This window comes from Scyliorhinus canicula, chromosome 1, assembly GCF_902713615.1.
Source record: "Scyliorhinus canicula chromosome 1, sScyCan1.1, whole genome shotgun sequence".
Taxonomy (NCBI): domain Eukaryota; kingdom Metazoa; phylum Chordata; class Chondrichthyes; order Carcharhiniformes; family Scyliorhinidae; genus Scyliorhinus; species Scyliorhinus canicula.
In genome coordinates this window covers 252,746,565-252,772,253 of record NC_052146.1, presented here as the reverse complement: position 1 = coordinate 252,772,253, position 25,689 = coordinate 252,746,565, and the positions used below count along the sequence as shown (strand labels likewise).

The 25,689-nt window shown below is 42.2% G+C and overlaps 1 protein-coding gene across 2 annotated transcripts in view; it reads left to right on the top strand.

Annotated features, from left to right (window-relative positions):
- Positions 1-1,496: 1,496 nt before the first annotated feature.
- Positions 1,497-25,689, top strand: part of LOC119973426 (tyrosine-protein phosphatase non-receptor type 14-like) — a 332,770-nt gene continuing 308,577 nt past the window's right edge. Inside the window, exon 1 of one of the 2 annotated variants that reach the window (XM_038811552.1) lies at positions 1,497-1,516. The gene's annotated coding sequence lies outside the window, so the exon portion shown is untranslated. Of the gene's footprint in view, positions 1,517-1,653; positions 2,332-25,689 lie in introns of those variants that run through there. The other variant, XM_038811532.1, reaches the window with a different exon arrangement.

Below are 25,689 nucleotides of genomic sequence, written 5' to 3'. Positions count from 1 at the left end.
TCACTCGAGGAGGAGGCTCCACAAATATCCCCATCCTCAATGATGGAGGAGACCAGCACATACGTGCAAAAGGCAAGGCTGAGGCATTCGCAACAATCTTCAGCCAGAAGTGCCGAGTGGATAATCCATCTCGATCTCCTCCAAAGGTCCTCAGCATCACAGATGTCAGTCTTCAGCCAATACGATTCACTCCACGTGATATCAAGAAATGGCTGAAGGCACTGGATACTGCAAAGGCTATATGGGCCCTGACAATATCCCAGCAATAGTATTGAAGACAGTGCTCCAGAACTTGCCACACCCCTAGCCAAGCTGTTCCAGTACAGCTACAACACTGGCATCTACCCGGCAATGTGAAAAGTTGCCCAGGTGAGTCCTGTACACAAGAAACAGGACAAATCTAACCCAACCAATTACCACCTTATCAGTCTACTTTCCGTCATCAGCAAAGTGATCGAAGGAGTCATCAACAGTGCTATCAAGCAGCACTTACTCAGCAATAACCTGCTCATGGACGCACAGTTTGGGTTGCGCCAGGATCACTCAGCTCCTGACCTGATTACAGCCTTGGTTCAAACATGGGCAAAAGAGCTGAATGCCAGAGGTGAGGTGAGAGTGACTGCCCTTGACATCAAGGCAGCATTTGACTGAGTATGGCATCAAGGAGCCCCAGCTAAACTGGAGTCAATGGGAATCAGGGGAAAAGCACGTCGCTGGTTGAAGTGATGCATATACCATACAAAAGGTATTCTTCACAGGCGTTTACATTGGGGCTTCTGCAGATCTGTGTATCTCTCCCGCTCTGGCCTCTTGTATGTCACCAACTTTCATTGCTCCACAAATTACCTTGCCTTGGCCTTAAGCTCTGTAATTCCCTTTCTAAAAATCTTCCCCTCTCTTATCCACTAAGACCCCCCCCCCCCCCCCCATATTTTAAAATCTACGACTTGGAACAATGTTTTGGTCACTTGTCTTAATGTGTGATAATATTCCAGTTAAATGCATTAGGACTATGTTAAAGAGCTATATAAATGCAAGGTGCTGTTGTCAACATTTCGGTTGGAATATCTTTCATCAGAAATCTGGATAAGCTGAAGTCTAAGTAAAGTGAAGCAAGGGTTGTAAAATAGGTATTCAAACAGAAAAAAAAGTCGAGAAATTAAGGGTGAATAGAAACATTGCAGGTTTAATATTTTGGGGTCACGAGAGTTGGGGCCAAAAACAAATGAAATAAAAAATGGTGTAATAAAAGGTCGCTTGGGTGTAGAGCGGGCTGGGGACATCCTGGAAGACGCAATATCAACGCAAATCGTTTAAAAAAAAACACATCAACTCGGTGAAGCCTTTAAAGCCCACACGGTGTCGTCCGTGAGCTAGCTCTGCTGGAGTTAGTGTCATCGCTCGACAGCGTCTCCACACAGTACACACGATTGTCGAACGACATGCAATTCCTGAAGAAAGAAAATGCATGGCTTTCAGAATACATTATTTTAGAGATGCCCAAAGAACTCCGAAGGTAGATTCTGACGCTGATCCGGACAAACAGGAAAAGGCACACTTTCATATTAATCCTCCCACCCTCTTAAAATATTGTGTGGGGTTTGGCGGGGGGAGTCATCATATCACTAAACGGTTAAAGCAGCGCCTGCGGTACAGCTTTAAATCGACGTTGGCTGGGGTGTGTTTTCGCTGTGTGACCATTAAGGAGCAAACGACATCTCTCAGCCCTTCATCAGTTCACATTCCAGACATTCCACATTTCTGATGTCACGAGGCGCAGATCTTTTTTTTTTCAAATCCACAAACTCTGACCATGTTATTTCATCGAAAATAGTCTCGGCTACAAGGGAAGAGAGAGGGGGGTGTGTATGTGTGGGTGGGGGGGAGCAGCACAAGGATAGAAAAAGCAAACTTGGCGATCACAGGGCAGACTCTCAGACCGCTGGCAGCTGTTTGGAGCCAGGCAGCACAACAAACAAACAAGCAACAACCGGGGGGGGGGGGGGGGGAGAGAGAGAAAAAAAAAAGGTTCGGGGGAAAAGGGAGGCTGTTGCTGGTGGGAAAAGAAAGTTTAACCAAACAAAAGTAGTTCTTGAGCGGATGAGGTAAGGCTCTCTCTCCCTCCGTGTAACTTCAAACGCTTTTTCTTGTGGCGTGCTCCCTTTAGACGAGTGGACCCTTTATCCAGAACGGGATTACCGTGCCAATCTCCACTTGTGGGAAACTTTTTTTTTCTTCAAACCAAAAGAAACGCATTTGGAAAGTTTTTGGAGGGGAGCGAGCTGCTGTGCTTATGGACTACTAACCAGACACAATCTAGACATGTAACAGGTAAGTGGTGAGGAAACGAGATTGTTCACTCCAAGAGCTTGTCTATCTGTTTGAATGTGTTGGGTTGGGGGGTGGTAGGTGGTGGTTGGGGGGTGGTAGGTGGTGGTAATTGGTGGGGGGGGGATAGTTACACCAGAGGGAGAAAAGTATTTGATGCAAGATTTCCACTCGTCCTTGAGAGGGTTGAAAGAGCAAGTCAGACATGCCTCTTAAAGGGAGGCTGTCTGCTTCACAACTGCCAGCACTTATCTCGGCAGCTCCTTTTCAGCCTTCCCAGAGAAGGGAAAAAATGAAGGGAGAAGGGGAGGTGAGGGGAGAGGCGGTTGCAAAGCCAAGATTCTGCAGCCTTTTACTTTAACACATTTATATTTAACTCTTCAAAATGCCAAGACTGGAATCTATGACCCGCGTGCAAAAAAAAGCTAACTTCAGCCCGGGCTTTGTTGCCGTATTTAAAGAGACCGTCGCGCGTTTCGATAGTCAATCCAGTCACCGGAGCAAATGTGAAAATGGAAAATGCTGTCTTCTGAAACGCCACTTTTACCAGAAAATAAGTTTTTTTTTTTAAATAAAAAAAGCCGAGATGTTACCAAGCTGATTTTCTTTTAATTTTTTTTAACTGAACTGAGACATCAAGGTGATGACTCTTTTGTGCAGGACAATGATTACCTAATTACAAGGAATTGTTCCGAAGGGTTCAAATGATTGCCCAAACCACGAAATAGGGATAGGGTGTTTGAACCTATTGCCTGAATTCAGAGATTGGATTGTTTCATAAAACGATAGCCTTTTGTTCAAAGTTGGCTTCTGTGCCATTGCAAATGATTTGTTTTCCTGCTGGAAGTATTGGAAACAAAGGATAGTGCTGACTTTGAGCTAGCACTTAAGAGTGAATGGATCTTGTCACAAAACTTGCAGTTTTACAATATAATTTTAACACTTTTAATAAATATTCTGTAAGGTTTTGAATGGAACCTCTAATTCCACATTTGTAATTCTGTTACTATAATTTTATATTTAACATGCCTTTTCAAATGGATTAAAAATGTTAAAAGTCTGAAACATTCCGCACATTCAGTCACTATAGTATCTGCAATCTGGCCTGAATTCCCACTTGTCCCCTGATCCACTTGATGTAGTAATCAACTGTAATGGACTTGCAATTTGAAACATGTGACCTGTGGGTATGCCTGAGTTCAAATTCAGGGGAAATTTGTGATGTAAACACCCGACTAAATTAACCTTGGGTTAATGCTCTCACATCTTCAAAGGAGGTCCAGTAGTGGATGATGGCTTGCTAGATGGTAACTTTTTTTATTATGAAAAACAATTTGGAGCTTGGGCTGAAACAAAAAGATCATGGACAATCTTATTATTTGTTTTTCTTAGAGAAGTGCTTGTGATAACTTTGCCTCTAAGTAAACCTAAAGTGTAAATCAGATTGTTTTTGCTATAGTGTTGGATGATCTTATGTTTTGATAATTTTTGTTTTACCATTTGCTGTTCAAAACCACAACATTGTCTTGGCTTTCTTGTAAAATCTAAGAGATACAAATCATAGTTGGCTACATTACAATAGTGACTACACTTCAAAGGAACTCCATTGGCTGTAAAGCACTTAGTGGTGTCTATTGGTCATGAAAAGCACTATTTAATTGTGTTTTAAAATAAAAGTTCAATGTAAGTATTTTAAAACTAATTGAGTATATTTGGATACGTTTCTCCTTTTCAGATTTTCATTTAAATTATTTTCACCTACCTAATCTCATGCTTGTAACTGAGGATATATGCAAAACCTGTTCCTAGCCACCAATAGGCATTAGAGACCACCTAGATGCGAGTCTCCACTCAGCCTGCCTGGGATGCTATATCGTCTAGTTAGCACCTACCTGGTCAGTGCATCTCTGACTTGGAATCTAGGACTTGGGTGTCAACGTGTGCTCAGTGGTAGCACCCTTGCCTCTGAGTTGGATGGCTTCATGCCCTATTTCAGAGGCTTGAACACAATCTAGGCTAACACTGAGATAATACCTTCCAATTCCATAAGTGCCACCATCTAGAAGAACAAGTGTAGCAGACTCATGGGATCATACCACCTGCATGTTTTCTTCCCAATTCGCACATCAACCTACCGTGGAACTATATCGCTGTTCCTTATTCATTGCTGGGTCAAAATCCTGGAGCTCCTTCTCTATCAGCGCAGTGGCTTTACCAAACAACACATGGACTTCAGTGGCTTATCGAGGTGACTCACTAACCCTACCACCTTCTCCAGGGTAATTGGGAATGGATAACAAATGTTATCCAGTGACGCCCACATCTTAAAGAATGCATGTTTTAAAAAAAAAAGTATTATAGATGTGAAATGAAAATCGCTTATTGTCACGAGTAGGCTTCAAATGAAGTTATTGTGAAAAGCCCCTAGTCGCCATATTCCGGCGCCTGTCCGGGGAGGCTGGTACGGGAGATGTGATATCCTTCTGATGAGATATAGACTGATGCTCCGTTAATTCTGTCTAGCAGACGTCCCAATGACAATATTCAAAGAACGCCTTGTCTGCAAATTGACTGTTGCATTTTCTACATTACAATACAGAGCATTTAGGGATGTTCTGAGATCATGGAAAGAGATTATAAAAATGCTAAATCTTAGTCATGGGGTTCAGGTGATGTTAGCCAGCCTACGTTTATTCTGACTCCTGGATGTCCTGATGAGGTGTTAGTGGGCTTCCTTTGTAAATCACTGCAGCCCTTGTCAAAAATTGTGTTCCTACAATGAAGCTAGATCTTGCTAAGATCTGTACATAATCATAATTTGAATTGTATTTATTTAAATGTGGCCTGTATTTAGAACGAGTGAATACTGTTTTGAGATCCATTTACACTTCAACCCCAGCAACAGCAAAAAAAAACATTTTATTTATATTAGTACTTTTCATTTATAGCCAGCAAAGTATTTTTGAAGTGCCGTTATAGTTGTAACGTAAGAAATCTGGCAGAGAATTTGAACCCAGCAAATGTCCACAAGCAGTCATGTGAAAATGACTAGATAGAATGGAGATGAACCAGTGTGGAAATGCTTTTTCTAATGCTTCTATGAAGATCCTTGGGACATTTTATTACTTTAAAAGATATAAAAAGTATTTTTGCAGAAGTTTAGCTTTGCATTTCCAATATTTTTATTTTTGCTGTTTGAAAGGAAATGCGGCCAGTGTAGATTCATTGTTGGTGAAAAAAGACTGCATAATTGAAATATTGAGGTGGAGGCACAGGGGCTACCAACTCGAGTGTCAGATTGTATTTTCAGGTGATGTGCCAATAGAATTAATATGGGTTGCAGTGTTTAACTTGGCTATCCTGTGAAATTATACAGATCTTGCCCTGGCTCAAGACTGTTCCCAAACTGTAAATGTGCATTACAGGCATGGGCTTGTTCTAGGGGAATGATGAGCATGGCAGCCAGAAGATTCACACTGAAGCACAAGAGAGAGTAAGATCTTTGTTTGTCCCCTCTCTTTAATGGGCACCTTTACGCTGGTTTGGTGCACTTGCCTGCTCAGGGTCGGACTTTCTGTGATGTTGATTGATTGATTGCTCAGGGCCTATATCAGGGGTGGGCAAACTTTTCCGTGCAAGGGCCGCATTCAGAAATTCACAATTCACAAAGGGCCGCATAGTATATTAAGTAAAATAATTACTTCACCCGGTTATGATTGTGGGCGCCTCATATAGAACATAGAACAGTACAGCACAGAACAGGCCCTTCGGCCCTCGACGTTGTGCCAAGCAATGATCACCCTACTCAAGTCAACGTATCCACCCTATACCAGTAAGTAACCCAACAGCCCCCCCACCCATTAACCTTTAAAAAAAAATTAAAAAAAAAAAAAAAAAAAAAATTTTTTTTTTTTTTTTTTTTTTTTTTAATGACTTGGTGGGCCGCAGAAATACCTTTGGCGGGCCGCATGCGGCCCGCGGGCCGTAGTTTGCCCACCCCTGGCCTATATCATCTTATGGCTCTGAAAATTGTTTGCTTTCCTTGGGATACATTTGGCTCTGTTGACGAGCAGTTTGTTTTAGCAGCACTTCTTTGGCAAGCTTTTGCTGCTTTTAGTTGCATGAAAATAAATCCCACGTTTAGCCATTTGGAATCACAAACCATTTAATTCAGTCCTTTCACAAAGTCATAATAATTGCACGTTTTATTTGTTGTAACCTGGACTAAAAATGAACTTTAATGTATTAATTTCAAAATAAAATATTAGAGTTTCACTATATTAAATTGTTGTTGGAGAGTATGAAAAATAACGTTTTACAATTTGGAATTACAATCCGGCACAATGTGACCAGAGTAGATCAGAAATGTGTCTTTTTAATATTTAGAGTACCCAATTATATATTTTTTCCCAATTTAAGGGGCAATGTAGCGTGGCCAATCCATGTATCCTGCACATCTTTGGGTTGTGGGGGTGAAACCTACGCAGACCCGGGGAGAATGTGCAAACTCCACAGGACCAGTGACCCAGGACCGGGATTCAAACCCGGGTCCTCATTGCCACAGTCCCAGTGCTGGCCACTGTGCTGCTCAGAAATATGTCTTTCTTAATAACCATGCTCATAAATAGAGTAGGCAATCCCAGGGACCTGGGTTCAATTCTGTCCTTGGGTAATTGTCTATGTGGAGTTTGCACGTTCTCCCCCTGCCTGCATAGGTTTCCTCCGAATGCTCTATTTTCCTCCGACAGTCCAAAGATGTGCGGGTTAGGTGGATTGGTCATGATAAATTGCCCCTTAGTGTCCAGGGATGTGCAGGTTAGGTTGCGGAGATAGGGTGGGGTGGACAGGGGAGCAAACCTGACCCTGTGGAGTGCTTTTTTGTCGGGTCAGTGCAGACTCAATGGGCTGAATGGCCTCCTTCTGCACTTTTGGAGCTCTATGAAAGAAGTACTAAATTGGGAGCCAGTTGAAACTATAATTTTTAAAAACAGCTACAGCAAAGATGGGCTTGGATATGAATTATAAAATTTACAGTATTCATTCTTAATTATTAGTGAGACAGTTTAAAAGCATAATGAGGGACTAGTGGGAGTTTGTGGGTTTTGTTCTTGCTTCTGTCAGCAATATTAACAGGTTGTGGAATAGCTGTTCAATCACCTGATCCATTGGTGTCTCAAACGCCCAACGCAACTTTAGAATGGCAGACCCATCACAAACCCAAGAGAAATGGTCCAAGAATGCTTCCTGAAGCCAACCACTGTTCTTCTATAATAATTAAAGGCAGTACGCTCTCATTCTGTTGGCAACCTCTGCAGTGTCGATCTCAGCAAATTGCTGATTTGAAATTAATATAGCGCCTGCTTGTTTTAACAGGTACAGTAACCAGCTGATGCTACATTCAACATTAGCTTTGTTCATCAGCACAAGGATGCCTTTAATAAGGCTCTTTCTTAATTGATTTTGAAGTTGGAAGTCTTGCACTGTTCTAGAGGTGGGCCTATGCTGGCTTTAGTACTCTTATCTGTATCGAACGGTTGGCATTGAAGTAACTATTTTTCCAGAAAATTGGAGTAACTATTTTTAATTGTTCTCTCTTGGACCACTGGCAGGTCTAGTAACTGCAGCTTTGAAGCAGCAATATCAATTGATATTTTAGTTGTTTTTGTGCAAGTTGATATTCTCTTTTTGAAGGATAACAATGTGAGGGAGAGTGCTGCTGGTGAGATCTAAGATAGAAAGAATCAGTACTCTCCGAATCCACAACAACAGTCAGTACTGTAATTTAGATAATCTTGGTCAATTTGAATTTTTATTATCCACCTTCAGTTGGAGAGAACAATCGAGGTTCCCACGATATTGTATCTACAAAGGTGCAACTCGAATCTCAATCTCCATTTGATACTTAAAATATTTGATTGCAACAAAATTAAAGTACAATATTTGTGTCAAAGGCCCCAATATCTATAGTCAGTTGCACATGACGTAGTCTTCAAAACTTCTGGAATGAACTGCAGTTCACAGAATGTTTTGGCAATGACTATAAGCTCATAAGAAGCATGAGTAGGCTATTTGGCCCATCGTGTCTGCTTTGCAATTCAGTCAGATAATTTGGCTGATCTGCTTTTAATCTTGACTTCACTTTCCTGCCTGCCCTCCGCACCCCATAATCCATAACCATCCCCCGCAATCCTCATCGCACTCCATTTTATCTAACTGAGCCTTGAATATATTCAATGATCCAGCCTGTACTACTCTATGGAAGAGAATCCCAAAGACTAATAATCTTCTGAGAGGAGAAATTCCTCCTCGTCTCCATCCCAAATGAAAGTCCCCTTATTTTTAAGCTGTGCCCCCTAGTTCGAGATTCATCCACGAGGGGAAGCATCCCACCCTGTCAACCCACCTCATGTTATATGTTTCAATAAGTTCACCTCTCGATCTTTTAAATTTCAGTGCGTATAGGTCCAACTACTCTTTTAGATCAGTGTTCTTCAAACTTTTTTTCCGGGGACCCATTTTTACCAACCGGCCGACCTACGCGACCCACCATTTTCTCTTACCTTGTTTGCTGCTGACAAACATGGAGGAAATGGTTTTGGGTCCCTTTGGCCCTCGTACACGCTCCTCCAATGGGACCTGTTGGATGAAGGTGAAGCCTTCCGGTGTTGGAAAGTATGGAGTCTTCATCTGTCCAAAGTTCTGAATTTTTTTTCTGTAAAATTTTTATCAAATAACCCCCCCCCCCGAACTTGTAAAAAAAAAAGAATAAAATAAATGGAAAAAATGAATAACCCCCCCCAAATTTGTCAAAAAAATAAAATGAATTAAAAAAATGAATAAACCCCCCCCCCCAAACTTGTCAAAAAAATAAAATGAATAAAATAAATGAAAAAAAAATTAAATGAATAAAAACCACGACAGAACTTGTAAAAAAGCTGCAACCGTTTAAAAAAAAAAAAGCGGTCGCACTGCGCATGCGTGCCCGATTCGCGCATGCGCATCGATCATCGTGCACACATGCGCAATGTGGCCAAATTTTTTTGACATGTTCACGGAATGTGCATGCGCGCCGCAGCAAATTTTTTATGGACATGTTCCCGGCCGCTTGCAGCCGGCGTTATGAAAAGTCAGCTGCTGCGCGGGGATTTGCGCGATAGGGAGCGCTACGGACAACGGCTCCGCGACCCTCCTGATATCAACCCGCGGGTCATGCCCCCGACTTTGAAGAACACTGTTTTAGACAAACACTTCATTACAGGAATCGGCCTAGTGAACTTAATCTGAACTGCGTAGCGGGCATATCCTTCCTTGGGTAAGGAGAGCAAAACTGAACACACTACTTTAGGTGTGGTCTCACCAATACTCTATATGGATGGCACGTTAGACAGTGGTTAGCACTGTTGCTTCATGGCACCAAGGACCTGGGTTTGATTCCCGCTTGGGCCACTGTCTGTGTGGGGTCTGCATGTTCTCCCTGTGTCTGCGTGGGTTTCCTCTGGGTGCTCTGGTTTTCTCCCACAAGATGTGTTTGTTAGATGAATTGCACATTCTGAATTCTCCTGCTGTGTACCCGAACATGCGCTGTAGTGTGGCGATTAGGGGATTTTCACAGTAGCTTCATTGCAGTGTTAATGTAAGCCCACTTATGACACTAATATTTTATTATTATTATGGTTGTAGCAACTCTTCACTACTTTTATACTCCCTCTCCTTGGCAATAAAGGTCAACATTCCATTTTCTTTTGTAATTTCTTGCTGTACCTGCATGCTAAATTTTTGTGATTCATGTACAAGGAAACTCTGATCCCGTCGCATTGCAGCACACATCTCTTCCCATTTAAATAATATTTTGCTTTTCTACTCTTTTTGTTCGAGTAGGTAACCTCACATTTTCCCAAATTATACTCCATCTGATAATTGTTTCTCCATTCACTTAGCCTTTATCGATATCTCTTTGCAGACTTTGTATCCTCATTACAACTTGCTATCTATTGCACCATCAGCAAATTTGGCCTTAATCTTAGTCATTAATATAGATCATAAATAGTTGAGGCCCCAGCACTGATCCCTGTGACACTTTACTCATTACAGTTTGCCATTCTGAAATTTATCCTGACTCTCTAGGTGGGATTTACCTGCAGTTCACGCCTGCAGGAAATTCTGGTCCCATGTCAGCGCACGGGTTTCCCGGTGATGAGGAGTACTGACAATGGGAAATCCCGTTGACAACGGCAGGACTGGTAAATCCCTCTGGCGGGCTGCCTTCACCATCAAAAAAAACATGGCGGCCTGGTGGGAAAATACCATCCTCTGTTTACTGTTCCTTAGTCAATCATTTATCTAAGCTATCATCCCCAACACCATGAGCTTCTATTCTGTGCAGTACCTTTTTATGTAGCATCTTTTGGAAATGAAAATACACTATGGGCGGAATTGTGTCAGGTTCTGACTGTAAACTGGCATGTTTCTCCCCAGAGAAACAGGCCGGTTTTCTGTGGAGATGCTCTCACACTTGCCATTTTTTAAGAAAGGGTATAATTTGCAGCGCCATTTCTGAGGGGAAGGCACAGGTCAGCCCAGCTCCACAAAACGCCCTGACATCAAATCTTGGTTAAAGACCCCCTCCCCCATCAACACTGGCAGCTCCCTCCGGGGCACCTGCCTGCCCACTCACCTTCTTCTGATCGCTGATCTTCCGGGCATCTCTCTCTCTTTCCCCCCCCCCCCTCCCCCTGCCCCCAAAGTGAAGTGAATCCTAGCTAGGGCGTCGCCTTCAGGTCCTGCCCCTGGGCAGGACCAAACTTGCACTACCAAGGGGCAGCTGCCATATCCCTGACCACCTGGAGGCTATACTGGCCTCCAAGCTTCCTGGCGTGACGGTCACGCCTGGGAGACGCGTAGACCGGCCTTGCATCATGTCGGCGGGTGGGAACATCAGATGTTGCTGGAAGATTTTGAGCGAAGCCAATTTTGAATATTAAAATGTATTTAAATTAATGGTAATTGGGTTCATGCCTTCACTGGGCATGAGCCAGGTTACAACACCAGTGGGAGGTGTGGAGGATCTCATTCTAAGATCTCCCTGTCACAAATCCTATTATGGCCCTCTCTCTTTGAGAGTTTCCGACCATAAGGAAATTTATGCCGTACCGAATGGGGGTGGAAATTCCCTACATCTGCTTGTTCCCTTTTATTCACTCTGCTTGTTAGACTGTAAAAGTACCCTAGGAAAATTGGTTCAGTGAGATTTCCCTTTCTTAAAACTGTTGACCATGTCTGTATTCTGATTTGGCCTATGGTTCTTTTCTTTCCTAGAGCCTTTTGTAGTTTTCCAATTCGCTGGGACCATTCCGTATTTCCAATCTGCTAAGACTGTTCCAAAATTTGTGGAAGTTTACAACCACACTTTTTAGACTCGTAACATCCAGGCCAGGCACGGTAGCACAATAGTTAGCACTGTTGCTTCACAGGGTCCCAAGTTCAATTCCCGCTTGAGTCACTGTCTGTACGGACTCGGCATGTTCTCCTCGTGTCTGTGTGGGCTGTCTCCGGGTGCTCCGGTTTCCTCCCACAAGTCCCGAAAGAAGTGCTTGTTAGATGAATTGAACGTTGTGTATACCCGAACAGGCAGCGGTGTGTCGCGACTCGGAGATTTTCACAGTAACTTCATTGCAGTGTTATTGTAAGCCTATTATTTTCAGGACCAGGGGATTTGTCAGGCTTTAGTCCTATTTGTTTTCTTAGTGATTTAGTTTTCAGTTCCTCCCTCATATTTGCCTCTTGATTTTACATTTATTGGGATGCATTTTGTATCCTCCATTGTGAAAACTGATACCACTGTGAAAACCGATACAAAATACTTCTCAAAGTCTCTGCCAATTACTTATTTCCTATTATTAATCCCCCAGTCCCACCCCACGTAACCAACACACACTCATTTTGGTCACTTGCTCCTTTTTTGTGTACTTGTACTGTAGATGATTTTACTGTTTGTTTTTTTTTATTTCTTGCTAGTTTTCTCTCGAAATCAAATTTCCTCCTCTTCATTAAATGTTTTAGTTATGCCTTGTTGGAGTCCAAAAAATTCCCAATTTTCTGGGCTAAAACTAACATTTGCAGATTGTATGTCTTTTTATTTCAATTGACACCACGACCCTTGATCTCCCTGGTTAGCCATACTTGTTGCATCCTTCTCATGGAATATTTCTTTTTAAATGGAATATATCTTGAGAGCTGAGTTATCGCCTTCAAAGTCTGCGACTTCTGTAGATTCGAGTAGGAATTGTTTGTTATAGAGCATAAAAGGAAATCTGGCAAACAGACTCAAAGCTGGGATTGTATATAGTTTTAGTTGGATGATCGCAATTCCCAACACTCAAAGCTCAACACGATCCAGGGCAAAACAGGCCATTTGATTGGTGCCCCTATCCACAAGCTTCAACATCTACATGCTAGACCATCGATGCATATTGGCAGCAGCATGCACCATCTACAAATTTCACTGCAGCAACTAACCAAGGCACCTTTGACAGCACCTTCCAAACCTGCAACCTCTACCACCTAGATGGACAAGGAAAGTAGACACTTGGGAACACCACCATCCTCCAGTTCCCCTCCAAGCCCCACACTAGCCTGACTTGAAACTACATTGTCGTTCTTTCACTGTCACTGACTTAAAAATCCTGGAACACCCTCCCTAACATAAATGGGCTGCAGCAATTTAAGAAGCTGACTCACCACCACCTTCTCAAGGGCAATTAGGGATGGGCAACAATCAACTAATGAAGGAGACATAAAAATCAAGAAGTCTCTGTGGATGGGTGAATCTTTTTTGATGAATACTATTTCAGGCAGATTACTTTCAGAGCAGTTTGGTGACAAAAGTTGGCTTGCTGGATCATGACCTTGCTATATGTGAAGAGCCACATTCCACATGAGAAACATCCATTTCACTGTATGCTCAGTACAATATTATCAACAGTAATATTAAGAGATTGGTACGCTTTAGCCCTATCGTGCATTAGATAGTTAATCTGATTTCTATGATTTGACATTGTAGTTTGAAAAGTAAGGTTGAGCTCGATTAAACAACTTCGGCACAACTTTAGAAGTATAGGATGTGTGTAGTACAGAGATTGAAATATTCAGGGAGCAATTTAACTAATTGGGAACAAAGTCCCATAGCTAGCGTGTTCAGCCACATATAGTCACGTTGTATTAGAGGCCTCAGTGGGGTGCATGCAGCCAATGCTGCACATAGCCCCATTTAATTTGTTACACTTTTTAATAACTACTTCACAGACCAGGATAAATAATAAATGTTGTAAGGGGTGGCATGTGGCCCAGTGATTAGCACTGCTGCCTCTCAGCGCAGAGGACCCAGGTTTGATCCCGGCCCGGGTCACTGTCTATGTGGAGTTTGCACATTCTCCTCATGCCTGCGTGGGTCTCATCCCCGCAATCCAAAGATGTGCAGGGTGGGTGGATTGGCCGCGCTAAATTGTCCCTTAATTGGAAGAACAAATTGGGCACTTTAAATCAAAATAAATGATACTACATAGCAATGCCAATTTCTCCCAGCCACTCCATGTCAGCATTTTTATCACAGACAAGCAAATAACTCTGAATCACATTTGCCCCCCGTGTTTGTATATTCCTTCAACCTCTTGCCTTCATCTACGTATCCAATCTAATCTAATCTTCAATTTTGACGTAGTTGCGACCTCGACCACTAACTCAGGAAGTGAATTCTTCAGACTCGCAAATTTCTGGGCAGTGGGTCTAAGGTGACGTGCCTGTTCCATAGAAGTTCAGACTTCTGATCTGTGGCAGACTCTGTATCTTGATACCTTAACAAGGGCCCTTAACAAGGACAATCCATAACATGCTGGGACATTGGTGCCTTGACCTGCTTGTCCAGATGGTACAAAGGCTGGAATTCATGCCATTTGGTTGCAGATGACCCTGCAAGTCAGCATCCTAATGGGTAAGATGGCTTTCCATGGGTAAGCAATGGGACGCTTCTACATTGATTAATACTTACAAGATGCATGATATTAAACTTCAGTTCCCCTCCTCAACGTACCTGGTCTATATTTTTTACCTGGTCTATCTTTAAGTCTGGGTTCTGCCAATCTTGTATCTAATCTCTCTGGACATAAGTAAATTTGGTGTGTCCATTTGAGAGTGAACCTGCAGGCTCATTCTGCATCAGATATCTTTTAGTAGCTTAGCTTCGCTTCTTAAACGTGATGAGGTTTTTATGTATGACATTGTGTCCAGGTGATCCAACAAGTAGTTTTCTTTAAAAGAATCTGGATTCCTTTGATGGTTTGATGAATTGATGCACTTTGTGATGTGGCGCTGTGCCATACAAAGGTCTTGAGTTCAAGCCTTGGACCGTTCTTGTTTGCTGGTCAACATCTGGACCACTTTGTTTGGTGTAAAATCCCCATTGTTGATTCTTATCTTGTGGCTCAAGAACATATGTCTGGGCAAATGAGCGATGAATACAGGGTCAGGGGTGGGGATTGCGTGGAGTTGAATTTTACTGGTAGAGTCCTACTTAATTGTGTTATTATTACAATTTAAAAGCTGCATGGGGTGTAGAAACTCCTATTTAATTGGTGACAAATGATTTCCCTTTCAGACATTGTTTTTCAAACTGGTTTCTGAGGTCTGTAAAAACATTGATCACGTGGTTTTGGATTGCTGGGACTGTCATTTGGAAGTTGGGACCGGGGATCTGTAAGAGTATATGAATATTTTGTAGTAGGTCTCTCTCATAGACCAGGTTGAAAACGGTCGTGACATCACAAATTACTGCTGCTGTTCTACTTTCATCATTCAACATGACTTTGAAACTCAAGAATTTACATGGGGAAATTAGATAAGATCTTTGATCTTTGACAATGTTGATTTATTTATTTTTTTTTTTTTTTATAAATTTAGAGTACCCAATTATTTTTTCCAATTAAGGGGCAATTTAGCGTGGCCAATCCACCTACCCTGCACATCTTTGGGTTGTGGGGGTGAAACCCACGCAGACACGGGGAGAATGTGCAAACTCCACACGGACAGTGACCCAGGGCCGGGATTCGAACCCGGGTCCTCAGCGCCATAGGCAGCAATGCTAACCACTGTGCCACCGTGCTGCCCCTACAATGTTGATTTATAAACTATACCGGTCATTTGAAAGATATCAACATTTGTTTCTCAAAAGAGTCTATTGATCTGAATTCTAAAAGCCAAAAACTTCAATAATGTTCCTCATTGATTAAAGTTATCTCAATGAAAAGTATTTTTTTATGCTAAAAAGATGTGAACTTTCTCTTGAGAACAATGAACACATTTATGGTCTTGAGGATTTGGATTAATTATGTTTTGAGTTTTACCTACATACAGTAGTTTCCAATTGTTTTTTCTCAGTTGGTGTTATTTGCTCTTAAGTAGGCTGCAATTTATTTTTAAAAAAAAAAAATCTGATTGTGTGAAATTTGTCATCGGGATTCCCAACTTGTAGCTCAACTGGCAAATGCACTGCCGAGTGTAAAACTGACCCATTCAGATCAAGAAAATATAGGTTTATGTTAAGTTAGCTCATCAACTACTGGTGTCAGTAGATGTAATTTAGAGCAAACATCCAGCAGGCTTATGAATCCTATGGCTGTTCGAAAGTGTGCCTGTGTGAACTTGGGATGCATCACAGGTGGCCGTATCTAATTTTGAATACCATATTGCTAATCATTGTCTTGGTTCTTATGTGCAGAATGGGTGTTTGAGCAAGTATCCGCTGGAAAGAAAAGAGAGAAATCTACCTTCATCCTGAATAATAATAATATAATAATCGCTTATTGTCTCAAGTAGGCTTCAATGAAGTTACTGTGAAAAGCCCCTAGTCGCCACATTCCGGCGCCAGTTCGGGGAGGCCGGTACGGGAATTGAACTCGCGCTGCTGGCCTTGTTCTGCATTACAAGCCAGCTGTTTAGCCCAATGTGCTAAACCAGAAATTAAGTTACTGTGAAAATCCCCTAGTTGCCGCACTCTGGCACCTGTTTGGGTACACAGAGGGAGAATTCGGTATGTCCAATTCACCCAACAAGCACGACTTTCAGGACTTGTGGGAGAAAACTGGAGCAAACACGGAGAGAACGGGCAGACTCCGGAGAATCGAACCTGGGTCCCTGGCACTGTGAAGCAACAGTGCTAACCACTGTGCTACCATGCCGCCTTTGTGCTAGCGTGAGAAAGTGTATTCAAGAGGTGGAACTATCAGAACAGATTAAGGAGGCTGAGCCTCTTCTATGGAAAAGGGAAGACTAAGGCGGGGCTGATTGCAGTCTTGAAATTATGAAGGTGTTTAATAGGATGAAGGTCAAGAAAGTATTTTCACTTGTTTTTGAGGATAAGGGGGGGTCATAGATATACAATTACCACTAACTGATCCAGTGAAGAATTTTAGGGAGTATTTCTCTGCACAGAAAATCATGAGAATGTGATGTGGCTGAAGCAGGTGATATTAGTGCATTTAAGGGCAGGGTCAGTGCAGACTTGAGGAATAAGGAAATATGAGAGATCAGGGAACAGGCACAAAGTAGTAATTAGAATGGGAGGAGGCTCATACGGAGCACATACTTTGGCAAAGACCACTTCAGTGGAATTGTCTCTTTTTGTGTTATAAAATTGAATTTGTATAATTGTAAAAACAAAAATCTAACCTCTTCAAACTTGAAATATTAAAACCTAATTACTATTTGGAAAAAAAATTGTGTCCCAGTGAAAGTATTAAAATTGGCATATAACTTTAAAAAAATTTGTAACTTCTTTAATGTTCAAAAAATAATTGGTTTGTTTAATTGTTATGTCTTCACCACCCCCACCGCCAAATTCATTAGCTACGTTTTAACAAAATTATCAACCACCCCACTGCGGTATTTTTCTAATCCCATCAACAAAGATACTTTTCCATCCCCAAAAGACTTACCTCCATTCCTTTCCTTGTTTTCTCCTCCTCGCACTTTGCCTCATTCCCTGCAACCTTCCACCACTTCCTCCTTCCCGGTTTCCCTTTGTAAGTATATTAGTATATGTGTTCCTGGACGGTAGACCAGATTTTTTTAGTCTAAACTATGGGATCTACCTATTGGGTCTTTGAGACAGCCAAGAAATTGAATAGTTTTGGGTTTATCCTGTTACGAGTCTTGTGGGGTATTTATGTTAAAAGGAGTTTTCATTATGTAGATCGGCCAGTAATCATGTTTGTGGTTGGAAATGGTTGTGCTAAAGGACCCAAATCATGAGTTTATATAAATTTAAAAACTTTTACTGTGTACATCTCCAGTGGGGATATTTGTGGCGGAAAAAACACGCAACTATATTATCTGTAACTTTATTAGTGTAAGCAGTTTACATATTTTTATAAATAGACATATTTAACAATAAGTGGATATCAGTAACCTGAATTTAACTTTGAGATGGGCTTGTTTATTTTAAAGTATTTTGTTGTTATTCATAATGCTTGATGTTTTGTGATCTGTATGTATGAATTTCAAAACTTCTGAAATTTGACCTTCCAATCTGGCATTAGACTGACTGAACACGGTGCAGAGGCATAAATTCTAAGTTCCGAGTTGCTATTTTTGGCCCACCACTTTAATAGTGTCATACTGCTTTGATCATTCTTTTGTGTGTAGATTGTTTTTGAGATAGCAGTTATGTAACATGCATGATAACAAGGTGGATGCTTGTCTTGTGCAATTTACAGCTAGATTGGGCTTTCCTCAAAAGTGCTAATGCATCATCTGATTCTTTCTACCCCGTACTTGTCTTTTAGGTACTTAGTTGATACTTATTGAAAAGAATGGCAAGTCTAGTTGTGCTCTTTTTTTGGAAGGCCTGCATTTGTTATTAATCAGCATTTCGTGTCCAATAGTAATTATAGTTTGCAGTGCTTAGCTTTACTAAGTGGATTAAAATAAACATTGGTTGAAACATAAAACGAGTAATTAACATTCTCTCAAGTGTGGAGAAATTCAGGGAGTCAGTGAGGTTGAAATTTAATACTACATGTGGACTCTTGCTGGTCTGATTTCTACGTCTAAAATTTGGAGAGAATAATCAAAATATTTTAAAACATTTATGGCAGGAAAGATGATGTTTACCAGCAGTGTAATGGAAGCAAGGTCTTGAGTCGGTATCATGGGAAGTGAAATACCACGCGTTGAAAATGTTTGTTGTGTCAAGAGTCCCTAAAAGGTTTGCTGTGCTTCCTAGGTTGAGTTTTGTCCATTGGGGATTTTCAGTCCCGCTTTTTTTAAAACTGGTGCTTAATCTAGTTACTTTTGATTGATAGTGGCATTTTAATCTTTAGTCTGCTACAGAATTCTTAATAATTTGAAAGGTGGCATTTACATACTTTTCACCTTGTGCATTGATGGACCTAACACTGACCCAGCTGGTCATCTCTTTGCTTGTTTATTGAATAGGGTCACTGTGTTAAAACTGAAACCGCTCTCTAGCCATTACCCCTAGGACAAGGTGCCCAACAAAAGCTCAAGAGGTATAATCAAATTTAATACTATTCATTGATATTCTGACTGTAATTTACATCTGAATTAGGACCAGGAATGGGTCACTCAGCAGCCCCAGCCAGCTCCACCACTTAATAAGATCATGGCTGATCTGACTCATTCCCCTCTACCTTTCAAGAACTTATCTACCATTTAAAGTATGCCATTTTAGCTCATCAGTGTGACTTTTGATAGAAACAGATAAAAGCTGGAATCTGAAACAAAAACAGATGACACTGGACAATCTCAGCAGGTCTGATAGCATCTGTGGAGAGAGAAGGGAGCTAACATTTTGTGTCTGGAGCTTTTGATATGTTTTCTTTAAAGCTAACTTTAAAAATGGATGTTCTGTATTATGCCATTTCTCTGTGTCATATTTGCTCTTGATTTCTAATTTCTTTCACTCGTGTTTTGATCTCTTTTCCTTGCTCTCTCATTCTAGCTGTCTGCCTCTCTCTCTTTTTCTCTCTCCACCATCTCTGTCTTTCACACTTTCTTTCTTTCTGTGTATTGATTCGGTCAATACCTTCTTCGCCTATCTCATCTGGAGAAATTACAAAGCATCTCAACCAAACTGGGCAAAAGCTGGATCTGTTGTTTTGAGATCTTTTATCCTGTCAAGGATTTTGTGTTGTGCTTTTTGGTGTGTTTTATGTCACACACACACGCACATTTTTGAATGAGCATCCCGACAAATGTAGAATCCATTGAGCACCCTTACCTGGCTCTTAATTTGATTGTATTAGCGTAAGAATTGCAGTCCATGCTTGAGAACTGCAAAGCAACTTTCCCTGACTTTGATCTCTCTGGTCACCATTAACAACAGCCCTTTGTTAAACAAAAACATTTCACCTTTTTGTTCAACTATTTTTCTGGATGCGGAGAGCATAGCTCTGAGATGCCCGTTCTGAATTTTCCTGTGAAACTCTTCCTTGCTTTTCAAGTGCATCTTCTGTAATAGGCAAAACCATTTCTTAGTGATTTTTAACAGCAGTATCCTTTAACCAGTGCTCTGGCTCTTGAAATAATTCCCGAATTCCTGAGCAAATTCCAAGCTTGTTGGCTGTTGGGTAGTCGCTCTCGCCTCCAGCTTTCAAACTCTCCCTCTAAATATCTGGTGATGAGGGGTGTTTCACGGAACACAGTGGGTGGGGTTGAGCATTGGATTGGATTGGATTTGTTTATTGTCACGTGTAAAGCGTACAGTGAAAAGTATTTTTATGCGAGCAACTCAAACCGATCATTTAGTACATGAAAATAAAATAAAATAAAAAGAAAATACATAATAGGGCAACACCAGGTACACAATGTAAATAGAGAGACACAGGCATCGGGTGAAGCATAAAGAGTGTAGTATTAATCGGGTCAGTCCATAAGAGGGTCGCTTAGGAGTCTGGTAACAGTGGGGAAGAAGCTGTTTTTAAATCTGTTCGTGCGTATTCTCAGACTTTTGTATCTCCAACCCGATGGAAGAGGTTAGAAGAGTGAGTAAGCTGGGTGAGAGGGGTCTCTGATTATGCTGCCTGCTTTCCCAAGGCAGTGGGATGTGTAGATGGAGCCAATGGATGGAAGGCAGGTTCATGTGATGGACCAGGCTATGTTCACCACTCTCTGAAGTTTGTTATGGTCTTGGGCCGCGCAGTTGCCATACCAGGCTGTGATGCAGCCATATACTGTGGTGCATCTGTAAAAGTTGGTCCGAGTCAGTGTGGACATGCTGAATTTCCTGAGGAAGTATAGGCACTGTTGTGCTTTCTTGGTTGTAGTGTCGACATGGGTGGACCAGGACAGATTTTTGGTGATGTGCACACCTAGGAATTTGAAGCTGCTAACCATCTCCACTTGGCCCTGTTGATGCAGACAGGGGTGTGTACAGTACTTTGCTTCCTGAAGTCAATGACCAGCTCTTTAGTTTTGCTGGCATTGAGGAATAGATTGTTGTTGCTGCCCCACTCCACTAGGTTCTCTATTTCCCTCCTGTATTCTGAGTTGTCGTTGTTCGAGATCCGACTTGTTGTGTCTTCAGCAAACATGGAGATGGAGTTGGAATCAAATTTTGTCACGCAGTCCTGTGTGTGTGTGTGTGTGTGTAGGAAGTATAGAAGGGAGCTAAGTACGCAGCCTTGCGAACTTCCCCCCCCCCCCCAAACACAATGTGGAGAGAGGGTCCTTGAGGAAGCTCCTGTTTCCTGCCCGAGCAAGGCAATCTTCTGGGCTTCCCCCTTGTTTCTGAGCTGCCCCACCAACCTCAAAATTTAGGCCAACCAGAAAGCTGCTCTTAAGGGGCCATTAATTGGTCACATCAGGGCCATATTTGAGGTGGGGGTGGTGGGCTGCCCTAGGTCTTGCCCGCTCCAGGTAAAAGAAGGCAATGCAGATAATTTTGAAGGCCCCTCTAGCTGCAAGCCCACTGGTGGGGGGACAGTAAAATTCTGTCCACCATTTCATTTTTGCAAATCATTTGTTGGCTGTACTGAGTTAACTTTGTTTTAAAATAACATACCTTGTAACATGATTGCATGTGTTACAGGTAGAATTATTTGCTCTCTTACTGCCTGGTGATCAGTATGTTCTGCCTGGAAAAAATGCATGTCTATTGTTTTGGGGTGTGTATCCCAATGTTTTAAAAAAAAAACAAGCCTATTAATTCTCAAACACTTACCCCGAATCGACACGGCACCACTCACTCGGTGTCATGCGTCCACACACACACACACATACAGAAAGTTTGGATACCGATAAAGATCGTGCACTTTTATGGATTCCAGTTACTTCAGTCCTGTTTTATGATTTCTGGTCTCCCACATGGCAGGCTTGTGATTTCTTGAATGGATTCGATGATTGATAGTTGAAGTGAGGGTCTTGTAAAGCAAAGTGTTCACAGCAGGTTGCAAGATTTCAGTCTAGTATCTAGGAGGCTGGTTCTCGTATGAACTTTGAAGCTGGAATAATAATCTTTATTATTGTCACAAGTACGCTTACATTAACACTACGAAGTTACTGTGAAAAGCCCCTAGTCGCCACATTCCGGCGCCTGTTCGGCTACACAGAGGGAGAATTCAGAATGTCCAATTCACCTAACAGCACTTTTTTTGGGACTTGTGGGAAGAAACGGGAACACCCGGAGGAAGCCCGTGCAGACTCCACACAGACAGTGACCCAAGCCTGGAATCGAACCTGGGACCCTGGTGCTGTGAAGCAACTGTGCTACCCACTGTGCTACCATGCTATTGTCAAAGGCAGGATGTTGTATGGATCATCTTGTCATTAGGAAGGTGTTGGCTACTGCTGGGACAACACCCACCCAAGGGTTATCACTGTATCAAGCCTCAGATGAATGATGGCCGGGGTGGTGTCACTGGGAGGGGAGTTGACAGCAAGGGCAATGGGATGGCTCTCGGTGAGCCCTCCCTTACTAATGCTGGATCACTGATCTAAGTGCCTTTGAAAGAGGGACCCTGCCAACTGCTGGCAGAATGAGGCCCTTAAGTGGGCATTAAGTGCCCATTTCAGGGCCTCATTTGGTGGCCAGGTTGAAGGTCATCCACAGGCCTTCCCATCACCGACTTAACTGGGGTGAAGGTTGGATGGTGACAGGGTCCCCAACTGCCACCTTCACACCTGATTTAAATGCCCCGTCACCAAGCTCTTATTGGGAGAAGTCGTTAAATTTTCCCTGGAACTCTAATTCTCTTCCTCCAGCTCCAATTCCCATGGGATACTGAGGCAAATTGCAGCAGCTTTCAGTAAAGACAAAAGATCAAACTCTCTGCTTTCGGCTTAGCCCCTTGAATTAAACCATTTAAAATTTTGCACCCCCCCCCCCCCCCCCCCCCACTTCCCACGTCATTCCCTGCCAAAGGCCTTTTCTGCACTTAAGCATAGCATAAGAACAATATAAGCTTTCTTTTTGTCCTTCAAACTGACTGTTCAGATTTTAACACAAACTGTGCTAACATAAGGCTTTATTTCACCCCTTCTGATCTCTGAAGTTTTCACAAAAGTCACTTTCTGAATGCTTGCTTTTGTTTTGCTTTGCATTCAGTTTTATGCCTCCTCATCAGTAACATGTCAAGTAGAATTCTTAAATGATTACTCTTCAACTCCGTGTAAAAGTGCATGCAAATTTTTGCATTCTTGCATATATTAAAACACCAAGGACTGCGTTTGCAATGTTTAATATTGCTTATTCAGAGCATACAGCTTTTGTTTTAGACTTGAATTATAAACGGACTAAACTGTTTAATCAAACCTTGTTCAGCACCAAAAAAAATTCTTAAGCTGTGGAATTCTAATGAATGCTGAGCAGACTTGTATCTTTATGCTGAATACAGAGCCAGACATAGGAATTTTGGCATACCCCTTGTTTTGTACAGTAAGGCAGCTCCATTAACTTGGTTCTAGAAATGAGACATAGCCATTATTACTGCCTCCAATCTTTCTACTTGCGTCACCAATGTCATAAGTTTAAACTTCCAACTAATGTGCCCAGAAAATGTGGTGATTATTTTTTCCCCTTTTACTGTCACAAGTCGAAAAACGTAGACCAGCCAAGCAATGGAAAAATTACTGAGCTGAGCACAGATGCCCATTTTAAAGATTAGAAATATTATTTCCCTGCACCTCGTAATTCATGGAGTTGGGAAGTCTGTAAAACAACAATCAGCAAATTTAACAGTTTAGCAGGGCTTATAAGGGACCAGGAAAATTGGAGGATTTATATAGAAGTGCAAAGAATGTCTTTATACTGTAGTATGTTACAATCCCAGTTAATATTATAACTAGCCAGGAAGCTCCCAAAATGGAACCCTGGCTCAAAAGACCGTAACTGTTTTTAAAAATATAAAACGTAGAGTAACAGAGTCACAGGATCACTAATTAATTTTAACGACAAGAATTTTTTAAAATTAAAGATGAAAAAATTGGATTATGATGCAATACTTTAACCCCCCCTCCACATTATCTTAACAACTATACACATATATTCACCTGAGGAAGGAGCAGTGCTCCGAAAGCTAGTGTTTGAAACAAACATGTTGGACTTTAACCTGGTGTTGTAAGACTTCTTATTGTGCTCACCCCAGTCCAACGCCGGCATTTCCACATCACATATATTTTGAGCATGAAATCACGGAGGAGAGATTCCTCCATTTTGTAGCTGCCAGCAAGCAAGCAACAGGACTATGAAGAACTGAAGATTAGCAACTTTGTAATAAGGAAGAGAGGGCCAGAGACACAAGCAGGCCAAGATCTCACAACTGAATCTGCTGGAGAGAGCTGCTTGGGAGAATCCATGGCAGAATGATGCAGTGCTGGTGTGAGCTGTATACAGAGTTCCAGGTCCTGGGAACAACCCATTGAGCAGAAACTGAAATCTGGAACAAAGCAGTACGATGGAAGATTATTTTGAGGTATGGCTTTGTTAAATGTGCCAGTGCAAATCAGGATGCAAAGTGTTATGTGCATGGAAGGTCTGGCAAATGCACGTTTAAAACCCTCAAAAACTTCAGAGGCATTTGAAGATTAAGCATGGCAAGTCGTCCCCCCCCCCCAAAGCGAGGCCATCAAGGTCCCGGTCCTCCAGAGGATACCCGTCAAGGAAGGGTGAAGGATCTGTTTAGAGAACTGGCTTCCCCTGTGACAGGTGAGGCTCACCTGATTCATGTTCAGACTGTAATTCCCATTCAGCTTCATTCTACGATTTCCACTTCCTTCCCCCAGCTTTCACATGTTGCGGATCAAACGAGCCTCCCAACTTGAGCAGCTGCCCACCCATGATGACATCCCTGATAGCTTGGCCTTCATGACCAATGCCATTTCACATCCACACACTTAGTGGCCTGAGGATGGAGGCTGATCTTACCTGTGTGAGGCTCTGTTTGTTCTCATGGAGTCAGACACCACCCCATGTCAGAGTCTCCCACATGCCCACGCAGCCTGGCTTCTCACTGAACCCCATCCAGGGACCTCACTGCGTCCCCTGTGATGTTTACTGCTCCCACCCATTTCCAGCTGCCACTCCAGAAGTGCACGCCCTCCGAGGGAAGACCTCTTTGACCACAGCAAGGGACCTGAGAAGTGCTAACTGCACATCAGGCACCAGGCCCCTGGGAGACCTACAACCAGCAACAAGGAAGGCCCCGCTAAGGTTTGTGAGCATACCATCTTGTGAGTGAATCTCAATACATTACCGGGGCCAAACATGGAAAATTGCCAAATGGGATCTTGCTGGCAGGAATCGTGGGTCCCAACACTTGGGGTTCGCCGTATGCTGACTGCTGACGTGAGCTCAAGATTCCATCCTGTTTATTCCTGAAAATTGACAGATTATTGTGGCCTGAGATAGGTTTGTGTAGCTGCATGCATGCATAGTTAGCTTGAAGCAGTAAACAGTAATGGTTCTATGCCTTACCTTACCAACACCAAAAATAAGGGATGGGCTGCACGTTCTAATTGCCTATGTTTAGACGATAGATGCGCAGCAAATCCATGAAGGTGCATTTTGATATTATATACTTGCGTGAGAGACTATTTACAGCATTTCAGTTTCGTGACGGGTGGCAGGTTGTTTGAGAAAATACTCTTATCACATGTTAAGGATGAACTACAGCTGACTCAACTATTACACAGGACTATTTCAAACCACTACTGAGTGGTGCATGCATGGCATTATTTACATAGCTGAGTAGTGATGTGGAACAACAATTACAGCTTGAATCTTTAGCACAGTGGAAGTCCTAAATTGCTTCACGGGAGCATAAGTGTTACAAAAATTGACACCAAGTCAAAGAA